Source organism: Dasypus novemcinctus, chromosome 28 (genome assembly GCF_030445035.2).
Source record: "Dasypus novemcinctus isolate mDasNov1 chromosome 28, mDasNov1.1.hap2, whole genome shotgun sequence".
Lineage (NCBI taxonomy): Eukaryota > Metazoa > Chordata > Mammalia > Cingulata > Dasypodidae > Dasypus > Dasypus novemcinctus.
In genome coordinates this window covers 17,626,237-17,638,037 of record NC_080700.1, presented here as the reverse complement: position 1 = coordinate 17,638,037, position 11,801 = coordinate 17,626,237, and positions in this window count along the sequence as shown.

Sequence of the window (11,801 nt, the reverse complement as noted above, 5' to 3'; positions counted from 1 at the left end):
GGAATGCACAACTTTGTGATTATAATAAAGCCATTGATTAGGCATTTTAGATAGATTATATGGTATGTGAATATATCTCAATAAAAAACTGCTAAATAAGTAATTGTGCAAGAGTAGCCAGAAATAGCAGTTATGTACAGCAGGTCAAACATAGAGAGATTGAGGGGTGAAGTATTTTCTTGTTAGTCTGTTTATTATTATTATTGAAATAATGAAAATGTGCTAATGATTGTAGTGATGAATGCACAACCATGTGATTTAACCAAATACCATTGATTGTACACTTTTGATGAATTGTATAATTTATAAATAAATATCAATAAAATTGATTTGTTAAAAAATATAGGGTATTCCCATATATTCCACCTCTTCCCCCTCCCCCACTTTCCCCATTAACCTTTTTCATTAGTGTAGTATATTTGTTAAAATTGATGAGCACATATTAAATCATTGCTACTAAACATGGTCTATAGATCACATTATAGTTTAAACTTTGCACTGAACGATTATATAGGTTTAGACAAAATATACAGTGGGCAGTATCCATCACTGCAATGCCATGCAGAACAATTTCAAAATCCTAGAAATGACCCATGATACACCTATTTTTCCCTCTCCCTCCCCTCAAAAACTGGTGGACACTGCCTTTACATTAATGATACAAGTTCTTCCTTTGCTATGAAAATAAGTCTACTTTAGTCCATCATTGCATTCCATCCTTATGTTTGTTCATTCCTCAGTCTTGAGGATTTTGGGATGGTGATGTCCACTCTGTTTCTGATTGAGAGGGTCCTTAGATCTCATAGGGAAGATGGATGGAACTTTCTTTCTTGCAGTTGTGGATACTCCGTTTTTGGGATGAGTATTGCCCATCATCTCTTTTTTTTAGTTGTCTGGGGTGGATCCAATGAACTGGAGAGAGGGTGTTGCAAATCTGCTAGGATCCAGTGCTCAACTGGCATATGAACAAACTGAAGGTTTCAGTCTTTGGGACATGTATTTAATGACTATAGTGCTAATTATAAATTTAAATAAAGGGGGAAGAAAAATCATGTGTAGGAAAATTATAAATTAGTCTAGCTTTGATACACTGGGGAGATGGGTTATCTTATAACCCATGATTAGGCTCACCAATGGGGTGCCAATTTTCTGGGGTTGTTTGTCCTATCTATTGTGTGTAGATGTCTCTAGACCTACAGATGCATACCTACTGGAGGCACAGTTTACTGTGGCAGTCAGTGAGATCTTCCTGAGACATGCATAAGCATAATCTTTGGAATGATCTCCTGACTCACTCTGAAATCTCTTAACCATAAAAACTCATTCTTATTTAATACTTCCCCCTTTTGGTCAAGGTCTTTTTTCAAATGCATTGCTAGTTGATGATTGGTAATAATCCCTCAGTGCCAGGTCAGCTATTTCCTGGGAGTCATGTCCCATACTGCAAGTAAGGTAGTGTGTCCATATACTGAGTTTGGCTTAGAGGGAGGCCATGTTTGAGCAACAAGGAAGCTTTCAGGACATAACTCTTATGCACTACATAATACTAGGCTAAGTTTCAATTTCACAAGAACAGGGTTCATAAGTAGAGCATCAATATCAAAGACCTGGCATAATGGTCTGTCCTCCTTTGCTAAGCACTGGCCATGTATTCATAGGATTTTCCTACTTTATTAGAGAATGTAGCAAAATTTCCCAGGATAGGAATTCAATATTTTTTTTCATTATTTTGTGGGTCTCCAACCACTGGACAATGCGCCATGAACACTTGAACATATTCATACGCCGTAGAGGCATGCTCCACATGTAGCCCTCCCCACACATACATCCACCATCAGCAACATGCCACACCAGTGATCCTCCCATGCCACAGTTATGGGGATTTTGTGACCCAAAACCTCTCCTCAAAATCCAAAAAATAGGCAAATAAAAAGAAATAATACTAACAAATATAATACAAAGATATAAAACTATGTATAGGGAAGTGGATTTGGCTCAATGGATGGAGCATTCACCTACCACATGGGAGGTCCAGGGTTCAAACCCAGGGCCTTCTCACCCATGTGGTGAGCTGGCCCATGCAGAGTGCTGATGTGTACAAGGAGTGCTGTGCCACACAGGGGTGTCCCCTGCAAAGGGGAGACCCACACACAAGGAGTGCACCCCATAAGGAGAGCCACCCAGCATGAAAGAAAAATGCAGCCTGCCCAGGAGTGGTGCTGCACTCATGGAGAGCTGATGCAGCAAGATGACACAACAAAAAGAAACACAGATTCCTGGTGCCACTGACAAGAATACAAGTGGACACAGGAAAACACACAGTGAGTGGACACAGAGAGCAGACAACTGGGAAGGGGGAAAGGGGAGAGAAATAAATTAAATAAATAAATCTTTAAAATAAGTATATGTAAAATATTTTTTCATTGTATCTTTAATCACCATAAGAGCTGTTGTCTTTTATGTACAGTGGCAATTTCTTCCATATGTTCCCCCAGTGTCTTTTTCTTCACATTATTTTTAAAGAAGCTTTAGGTCAAGAAAAGTTGCATAGAAAATATAAGGGATTCCCCTATACTCAGCCCCCTCCTCCTCTTCCACTCTTTCCTATTAATGACATTTTACCTGTGTATGGTACATTTGTTACAACTGATGTACAAATATTAAAGCATTGCTACTAACCATGGTCAGTGGTTTGCATTATGGTTTACATTTTGTACCATGCAGTTTTATAGAATTTGATAAGATTTGAAATGGTCTGTAATTATCATTGCCAGATCATGCAGAACAATTCCAAAGTCCTGTGTTCCATCTATTCTATTATTCCCTCCCCCTCACCTTAGAACTTATGGTAACCAATAAGTTTCCATTTTTGAGGAATAACATTCATAATTAAATGCAATAATACTGAGGGCTTGACCTAGTAGGGTGTTTTCTTTTATTAGGCACTGGCCATGTTCTTGAGAGATTCTTGTTCCTCTGAGAACATAGAAGGAATCTCCAAGATGAGAGTTTAATATTTTCTTGTTTATTGTGTGGGTCTCCACCCACTGAGATAACACACTATGACAGGATAAGCTCTTTCATATTCTATAAAGCATGTCCCAGGTGTGCTGTCTCCACCCCTGACACCCCGCACTAGTAAGACTCAGGTGCCATATTTCTTGGAAGGACATTCCCACCATGGTAATTTTAATCATGGACCTACAAATCTCCAGAGTTCACCTGTTCCTTCCTCCAGTCCAACCCCCATTTCCATGGATAGCCCAACCCAACTCCTCTCCCTATTCACCCTCACATTCCAGAACCATTGAACCCAATCACATCACTGTACCACTATCATCCCCATCTACTACCCAATCACCACCTTCCACCTTATCATGGGCTTTGCTCTTATTTAGTATCATCTCCCCCATGCCTCTACTCCCTTTCTCTCTCTTTTCCAGTCTCTAGCTCTGTAAGTATGCTCAAATTGCTTAAGTCATATCAGTGAGGTCACATAATATTTCTCGTCTAGTGACTGGCTTACTTCACACAACATAAGGTCTTCAAGATTCATCCATGTTATCCCTTGTTAATACTGCATTCCTTATTATAGTTGAGTACCATTTCATTGTATGTATATGCCACAATTACCCATCCACTTGGGTTGCTTCCAACTTTTGGCAATAGTAAATAATACCACTATGAACATGGATGTGTATTTATCTGTTCATGCCCTTGCTTTAAATTCTTCTGGGTATATACCCAGAAGTGGGATTGCTTGTTCATATGGCATTTCTATAGTTGTCTTCTGAGGAAATGCCAAACTATCCTCCACAATACCTGTACCATTCTACATTTCTATAAGCAGTGGATGAATGTTCCCTTTTCTCCACATCCTTTCCAACACTTGTGGTTCTCTGTATTTTTTTATTCCCCCTCCTCCCTGCAGCTTTTTTTGCATGCTGTCTACTCTCTATGTCCATTCACTATGCATTCTTCTGTGTCTGTATATAGTTATTTTATTTCCCCTCCTGCATTATGGCTTCCTTGCTGTCTGCTCTGTGTCCATTCTCAGCACAGTCTTCTGTGTTCTTGCTTGTCTCCCTTCTTTTGCTGCATCACCTTGCTGAGTTGGTGCTCCGGGGCATCTGTGGGCTGGTCAGTGCTCCGCAGCATGAGGGCAAGCCTGCCTTCACAAGGAGGCCCCGGGACACAAACCCATGGTCTCCCATATGGTAGATGGGAGCTCATCTGATTGAGTCACAGCTGCTTCCTACTTCTCTATATTTTTTATAGCAATCAATCTACTAGGTGTAAGATGATGTCTCATTGTAGCTTTGATTTGCAACCAACATGTATCATGTTCTAATCAGTAAGATGTGGCTGGTAAAAGCTTACAGTGAGGAAACAGGCCAAAAATAATACCAAAATATATACAATTTAGATATATGAACTCAAGAACTTACCAAGTGGGGCCACTTATTGTCCAGACTACTCCACAGTCATCAGCAACCTGATTCTACCCCCAAATTAATGCAATTAATAATATTTGAGATTCAGAATGAATCTGAGTCATGGAAATTTAAGCTGGGTTCTGAAAATGATACTCAGTGGTTAAGAACAATTAACATTCTGCTCATTGCTCTGTCATCACATCTCATTCCTTTGACAAAAAGCCATCTATGGACTTTGCATATCACACCATTCACTGAACAATATCCTGGCATGGCACATGTCACAGGATATATGGGTTGTTCAGATTCCACTCATGGCTGTTGGTATTCAGCACCTGATGATCTTCCCTATCATATTTTTGGACTCTATGGAGTTCATGATCTTCATCCTCCATCTTAAGTTTAGTGAGTGTACTTTGGTTTCCTGAGGATGAAGGTATCTCCCTTAGGTTTTTGCTTAGGGTTCATTAAGGTTCCTTCTGTTAAACTTGACATGCATAAGTCTGCATATTACCTTGAAGAAATTCCCATTGGCTCATGTTGTTCCAGCTGTCTCTAGAGCAAGAGGCTGGGGTCGCACTACAGGGAAATTGTTCCTGGTTGCCTACCTGTGGGAGATGCCCTATGGACAGAGTTGTCATTGAATTCAGGCTGAGAAATTTTTCTTTTTGTGGTTCCATGCCTGCTGCTGATGTTGTGAGTAGATGTGAGGATTCAGGGCCATGCTGCAGGAATTGTTAATCCAAAGACTCTTCCATACTATGTGGGGCCTAGTCCAGAGAGCCTGAGAGCATTGCCAGATTTCTCTAAGGTCTTGTTTTTGTTTCATAAAAGAATTTAAGAATATGCCAGTTAGGTAGGCCAGTAGTTTGTTAAGTAAATGAGAGAACAGTAAGAAAATATCAGGTTATGTGTCCCAGATATACTTATGGGCTGGTCCAGGCAAAGAGAGGAAAAAGGGAGGAAAAAAAGGGCAAAAAGTGTTGATTCACAGATTACAAGTCCCCAAGTGTACTTGTATGCTAGTCCATGAAGAGAAAGAAAAAGACAAAAAAAAGAGACAATTTACCTTTCACACTTGCTTTACAAACCATTAATTTTTCTGCCCCTTTGCTAATGTTGGGGGAGAGGAATCCCAGTTGTTTGCTGTTTTGATTGATTACCCTATCCATCAATTCTCCCAGAAGGACCTATGATAAGGCCCCTTGGGAATATCCCAGGCTTTTTCTTGAACCTGGAAGAAATTCCTTTCTAAATGGTTTTTTTTTCCATGATATTCTTCCAGGAGCTTTCTGGGGAGTGCGGGGAGGGGGGGTGAGGGCTAACCCACAGAGAATTTCCAGGTGGGCTTCCATGGCCCCATGTTTCACAATGGTGGTTTTCTGCCAGGTCTGAGATTCATCTTTTCATTCCCTAAACTAGCCTGCTTCAATAGGTTTCTGTGAGCTGTGCTGTGAGCTGTCTTTGATTCCTAGTGCTGCTGAGTATGTCTTGGAAGTAGCATCAGAATCAGAAATCAGTTGTTTGTCTATAAATATTCTAAGAACAGTACAAAACTGTGATTAAGAAAGAAATTCTAGGATTTCTGGGAAGATGGAGGATTAGAGCGGCAGAGGGATCATTTCTCTCCCAGAAAAAATAGCTTAATTATAGGAGGAGACTACCTAGGGAGCTGCTCTGGGGCTCAGAACACCAAGGAAGGCAAAACATGACCCAAAAGAGGGAGGGGTGAAGGTAAGGAGTTTGAGATGCAAAATCAGCAGCAGTGTCCTTCTACCCACTCTCAGAGTGAACAGCAGCAGTCAGTGGACTGGAGTGGCTTTGGACTGGAGTGGCTATGGACTGAGGGAGTTGCAGGGGTCCTCTTGCCCAAGAAAGGAGAGAGGAAGAGATGTGGCCTACAACTATTTCAGATTTTCATTAGTGAACTTTCAGCCCAGGTGGGGCTATGACAGTGTCACTGAGAGCCAACAGGGTGCTAAAGATAATTTGTCTTCTAAAACACCCTCCTTACTGCCTCAGGCTGGTTGCCGAGGAGGCAGAGGGAGGGCAGTGGGGGCTGAGAATGGATGAGAACAGCTTCTGAGAATGTTTGTGAAGCTTGGCCAGCCTTAAGGACTTTGCTTCTGCATCACCCACCTACCTGACGAGTTACATTGAATGCATTCCCCCAGCAACTGGGGTTAAGCTGAGGGGGCTGCCAAAGAGCACCATCTGCTGGCCAGACAAGAAGAGTGCACAAAAAGGGGGAATTAATAATAGAAGCAAGCAGGTGCCTTTACTGCCACTCTCTCCAGGGCCCTTGGAAACTGCCCTGCACCCTATTACTGAGTCCTCAGTCCCGGTTTGAACAGTTAAACATGGACAATACTAAACATCTAGAACAAACTGAACCAAGGGTCAAAGAATAGTGTAAGCATACAGCTACTTAACAGTAAAACCCGGGGCAAGAGAGAGAAACTAAGCAACCTCAGCATCAGATCAGATGCCTAGACATCAGCAAGAAATTACAAGCCATACTAAGAAAAAGGTAGATATGACTCAGACAAAGGAACAAACCAAAAGCTCTAGGTGAGATACAGGAGTTGAATCAGCTAATCAGTGAAGTTCATTCAAATCTCTTAAATCAAATAATGGAACTGAAGGACAACATGGCTAAAGAAATAAAATACATTAAGAAGAAACTGGGTGACCACAATGAGAAACTGAAATCTTGGATAGAAAAATAACAGTGCTTGTGAGGATGAAAGGCGCAATGAGACTAAAAGTACAATAGAGGCACACTTGAAATGGAAGAAAAAATCTCTGATGTAGAGAAAAGAACAAGTGAAATTGAAAACAAAAAAGAAAAGAAGGGAAAAATTTGAGCAGGGATTGAATAACATGAAACTCAACATACATGTTATAGGAGTTCCAGAAGGAGAAGAGAAGGGAAAAGGAGCAGAAAGAGTATTATTGAGTAAATAATGGCTGAAATTTTCCCAACTCTCATGAAAGACCTGAATATATATACCCAGGAAGCACAGTGTATGTATATTAGAATAAATCCAAATAGACCTATCCCAAGATATGTACTATTCAGAGTGCCAAATGCCAAAGAGAAAGAGAAAATTCTGAAAGCAATGGAAAAGCAAACTCTTGTAGAAGAGGCATCCAGTAAGATTTAGTGAGGATTTCTCTTCAGAAACCACAGAGAAAAGAAGGCAGTGACATAATATAATTAAGGTACTGAAGAAAAACTGTTAGCCAAGAATTATTTATACAGCAAAACTTTCATATATGACAGTGAGTTTAAAATATTCACAGATAGAAATTGAGTTCATATATAAGAACCAAGCTTTGCAGGAAGCACTAAAGGGAGTTCTGCAACCAGAAAAGAGATAGAGAGAGGTTTGGAGGAGAGGGAAGGAGTGAAGACTATCAGAAAGGGTAACCAAAAAGGTAAAAACTTGGATAAAAAAAAAAAAAGATATGACATACGGAATCCAAAGAACAAATTGGTTGATGTAAGTAATGCCTTTACAGTAATAGCATTGAATATTAATGGATAAAACTCCCCAGTGAAAAGACATAGCCTGACAAAATGGATTAGAAAACATGACCCATCTGTATGCTGTCGGCAGGAGGATCACCTCAGACCCAAGGATTCATGTAGACTGAAAGTAAAATGTTCGAAAATATATTTCATGAAATTCATAACCAAAAGAGATCAGGGATATCTATACTGGTATCAAACAAAACAGACTTTAAAGGTAAAAACTGATGAAAGATGCAGAAGGCCATTATAGATAAATGAAAGGGTCAATCCACCAGGAAGGAGTATCAGTCATAAATATCTATGCAGAGAACTATGGGTGCCTCAAAATATATGAGGCAAACTCTGGCAAAAAATGAGGAGAAATAGATGTCTCTACAATAATAGAGGATTCAACACATCACTCACATTAATAATAGAACAACTAGGCAACATGTCAAAAAGATACAGATTATTTGAATAATATGATAAATGAGCTGGACCTGACATAAAGATACAGTGCATTGCATTGAATATCAGCAGGTTAAAAATCATCTCAAGTGCTCATGGATCTTTCTTTAAGATAGAACACATATTGGGCCACACCACAGCTCTCAATAAATTAAAGAAGACTGAAATTATACAAAGCACCTTCTCTGGTCATAATGTAATGAAGATGGTGATCAATAATAGACAAAATCCTGTTTAAACTCTTCCAAAGGTGAAAAGGAGGGAAAATTACCCAGCGCAGTTTATAAAGCCAACATCACCCTAATACCAAAGCAAGATAAAGATACTGTAAGAAAAGAAAATAGAGACCAATCTCTCTAATAAACATAAACACAAAATTCTCAACAAAATACTTGCAAATTGAATCCAATAGCGATACTAAAATAATTATATACTACCGTCAAGTGGGTTTTGTTCCTGGTATGCAAGCGTGGTTCAACATAAGAAAATTAATGTGGCGGACTTGGCCCAGTGGTTAGGGCATCCGTCTACCACATGGGAGGTCCATGGTTCAAACCCCGGGCCTCCTTGACCCATGTGGAGCTGGCCCACGCGCAGTGCCGATGCACGCAAGGAATGCCCTGCCATGCAGGGGTGTCCCCTGCATAGGGTAGCCCCAAGCGCAAGGAGTGCGCCCTAAGGAGAGCCGCCCAGCATAACGGAAAGTGCAGCCTGCCCAGGAATGGTGTCGCATACATGGAGAACTGACACAACAAGATGATGCAACAAAAAGAAACACAGATTACCATGCTGCTGACAACAGAAGCGAACAAAGAAGACGCAGCAAATAGACACAAAGAACAGACAACTGGGGTGGGGTGGGGTGGGGTGGGGTGGGGTGGGGTGGGGTGGGGAGAGAAGAGAAGAGGGAAGAGAGAAACAAATAAATAAATCTTTTTTAAAAATAAATAAATAAATAAAAAATAAATGACCACTGCTATTTAAAAAAAAAAGAAAATTAACATAATACACCATTGTGTATTTTATTTAAAAATTCAATGGAAAAAAGCAGGTGATAATTTGGATTGATGGAGAAAAGCATTTGAAAAACTCATATATCCTTTCTAGATAAAAACACTTTAGAGATAGGTAAAGAAGGAAAGTTCCACAATGCAATAAAGGGCATATATGGAAATCCCACAGTCAACACTGTACTCAGGGTGGAGAGGTTAAAAGCTTTCCCCCTAAGATCAGGAAATAGAAAAAAATGTCCCCTATCACCACTATTTGTTCCAACCAAGCTCCTGGAAGGCATGGGTTGTGGCAGCTGCAGGACCAAAGAATGCACTCAGCACTGAATCAGATGTGAACTTTATTGTGATTTACAAAACAAAGATGTTCTTCAAATGTGGCTGTTCAGAGAAAGAAAGTAGTTCTCCACAAAGAGGGGGGAAATGAAGGGCAATATAAGAGGTTTCAAGACAAAGACTTTCCATAGGATAAGAGAGTAGGGTTTCTGTTAGGATCACATAAAACTCACAAAAGGTGTTATCATAGGTAGGGAGTGTGTAGTGTTTTTTGTTTTGTTTTGTTTTTGTTTTGAGATTTATTTTTATTTATTTCTCTCCTCGCCCCCTCCCCATTGTCTGCTCTGTGTCCATTTGCTGTGTGTTTTTCTGTGTCTGCTTGCATTGTTGGGCAGTACTGGGAAACTGTGTCTCTTTTTGTTGCATCATCTTGCTGCGTCAGCTCTCCATGTGTGTGGCGCCACTCCTGGGCAGACTGCACTTTTTTCACAAGGGACAGCTCTCCTTGTGGGGCACACTCCTTGCACATGGGACACCCCTACATGGGGGTGCCCTTGCATGGCATGGCACTCCTTGCATGTGGTAGCACTGCACATGAGCCAGCTCATCACATGGGTTAGGAAGCCCTGGGTATCAAACCCTGGACCTTCCATATGGTAGGTGGACTCTCTATCAGTTGAACTATACACTCTGCTTCCTGGGACTGTATAGTTTTGAGAAGAGTACAGTTTATAACACCATCTGCACATTGTATCCCTGGGGGGTGGCCTGTTACATTTTAACCTGTGTCCTGGGACATGCTGTAGGCTGAGTTTCCCTTATGGACTCACTGGACACTTACAATCCACCCACACACAGGAGCTTGCATTTCTCATAGTGAACACACTGCATCCACATTCCACAAGAGAAAAATGTAAAACAGAATACCCAGAGTCTTCCACCAAAAGTTAGTAAGCTTATAAAGACATGTTAACATGCCAATACCAAGAAAGGGAATTAAACCAATTAGACAGGGGATTAATAGCTAACTTGTCAATATGATTTCCATGCTCTTGCACATGATTTAAAATGTGAGACAGTATGAGAGTGACCAGGAACATGCACACAACTTTGAACATTAATGAGGGTTCATGTTCCACCCTGTGTCACAGTTAGAATATCTAAAGCCATTTTATTTTGCAAGACTCTTTTATATAGTTGGGTGGTTTCTTCACTAAGCAAAGAAATTGCTGCTTTGTAAGCATGTGTGGTTAACTAAAACAACTACATGTTTTTCAGTAACAAATTGTAGCACCCTTGGTTCAAATACAGCACTAGAGGGTGCACTTTACTCTATATCTCTACATGTGTCTTTGACCATTTCCCAATTGCTGAGAATATGGCAAAAAGGGTCTTATAAAGTGGTGGGACAGATGGCTGTCCCCATGTGCTTCATCCAGTCCATTTGTAGGGCAAATATGGCCATCCATTTTGCCCTCAAGTTCATAATCATCCCTTAGGGGATCAGTAAGTCTCATTGTTCAGCTGGAGTTTCTGCCATTGAAAAGAACTATCATTTGTTAGTTTAATGGTCAAATTATACCATTCAAGGGTAGGTATTCCATGTTTTGATTTCCATCTTGGTGTTCCATACACATGGTGGGAATATGATCTAAGATGACAGATCCAGCAATTAACCAACTTAAACCATTATATACTGCAAGTCCTAACACAAGCTTGGATTTATTCACCTGTACCTTTACAAGGGAAAAATACATTTATGAGTCTCATTGTAAGATGGCAACTGGATTTCAGTCTTAAAGGTGAAAATTTCATGTGAAAATTGATGGGATAAACTCTGCCAGGCCAGCAATGTGTTTCACACTGTTCAGTTCACAGAAGTGACAGTCCAAAGAAGGCAAGTAGCACCCAAAGTTGGTGGATCAGAGCAAACCCAACATTGGGTCCAATTGTGGTCATGGATTCCACTGAAGCCCAGTGCAGAAAGATATTGAGTAGGGTGCTTTGGGTGAAAAGAAAGAGGTTTATGCAGAACAATAATGGGCAAATCATGTTGGTCTAACAATATACAAGCAATATTTCCATTAGTAGATG